Below are 1,914 nucleotides of genomic sequence, written 5' to 3' on the forward strand. Positions count from 1 at the left end.
ATTTACATCGCTATTACTTAGTAGATATCGAGGCAAGGTACTTAAATGGGTCAATGTAATGATCCGAGCCAGGTACGCATAATAAGATAACTCTCATTTAAATGTAAGACTAATGAGAGTTAAACGAAGTCTAGAATAAGTTTTTGATTACCCTAATAGGTAAACCAAATGTTACGGACGATGGTCATTATATTTGAAAAGCCTAGTGCCCTTTCAAATAAAATCATAGTTAAAAGATCAGAGTTTGGGTTAAACAAGTAACTAAAAGTCATTCGTCGTAAATGAAGGACTAATGTTGACCAAAACGCCTTTGTAGGCTAAATTGAACAAACAACCCTTAAAGGTTGTTTGGAAATGAGTTTTACGATTAGATAATTACTTAGGATGAGTATAGAAGTTGAAGGATGTAAAACGTTAGTCAAATGGCTCTATTTGAGTCTTTGCCGTAAAATAACGATTTGAAGGGGTAAATTTTGATATATATAAGTCACCACATTGAATCCACCACAAATATAGTTGTGGTGGAAGATCTTTTGATAAGAAATGTGGACATATGTATTTGGAAATGAATGAAAGCAATTGGTGCTTAAAATATGCTTAAATACCTCAAACGGGTCAAAATAAGCATATGGGTGAAAATGGGTTAAAGAAGATATATAATTCTATAATTGGAGCCTAATATGTTAGACATCATTAAATTTAATAGATTTATGAGAATTAAGGGTCAAACAAACTTGTATGTTTAATAAAATCGCGAACGGGTCAAATTTTGGTAAAAGGGTAATAAGCCGAAGACTTAAAAGTCTTAAATTTTATCAAGCCGGATGTCGGATTTTAACTCCATGTGATGGAGAATTAAATTACAATCATGTAGGAAGAAACGGTAGGTCAAACGGATAAGCGGTTTGAAAGATACGAAAGATTTCGTGCCAATTACGGCAAAAAGGATACTGGGCTGCACAGAGGCCACCGTAACTTACGGTGCCACCGTAAGTTACGGTGGAGATGAAAAAGCTACGGTAGATTCCCCCTGTTTTACGGTGGGGGGAATTAACATTCAGAGGCCACCGTAACTTATGGTGCCACCGTAAGTTACGGTGGAGGCCAGGTTGAAATTTTTGTTTTTGTTATCAATTGTTTCTCGGACTCGTTTAGACACGTTTTAAGCCCTGTATGACTAAAGCATTTCATGTTTATGGAATGTAGGTACACCTTGGAAGCCGGAAGACGATCAAGCTCAACGAATAACCGAACACGATACTGTTACATGCTTCCGCACTTTGCCACGTTGTAAATTTTAAACAACGAATTTCGATCACGTTATGTAGAATAAATTATAAATTGTAAAAGTTTTAATAAACCCGTATTATTATAATATGTGTTGTCTTAGCTACACATCTAATTGTTGGTAATTATATACAAAATCGTTAATTAGTAACTAGGGTGTTACAAGTTGGTATCAGAGCCTTGGTTTAAGAGATTCAAGTATGGTGGGGAAAACCATGCTTGGACTTAAACCTTACGCTCTTGATAAAGAATAGTGTTCGGTTCGAGGCTTGATCGCAAATCCGGTAAGTACACGTATGTTAATAGTTTAGTACGCTAAATTGTTGTAAATAACACATAGGGCTATCGTGTAACGCACGTTACCCAATTAAACGATTGATGTAGTTGACGAAAATACGCGCGTTGACGCGTATAGTAGAAAAAGCCTTGTATTATACTACAGGCGATTATTAAAGTTGACGTTACTAACTTTTGTAAACAAATTGAAGGACACTCGTGTTTGTTTACCGATCGTATACAATGTATACGAACGATGTATACGGGTCGTATATTGTTATACGGCCCGTATACTATGGGTAAAAAATGGTAAAAATTGGTTTATTCTCTTTAATCTATTAGAACGATCCT

The sequence above is a fragment of the Helianthus annuus genome, chromosome 11 (assembly GCF_002127325.2).
Source record: "Helianthus annuus cultivar XRQ/B chromosome 11, HanXRQr2.0-SUNRISE, whole genome shotgun sequence".
Classification (NCBI taxonomy): domain Eukaryota; kingdom Viridiplantae; phylum Streptophyta; class Magnoliopsida; order Asterales; family Asteraceae; genus Helianthus; species Helianthus annuus.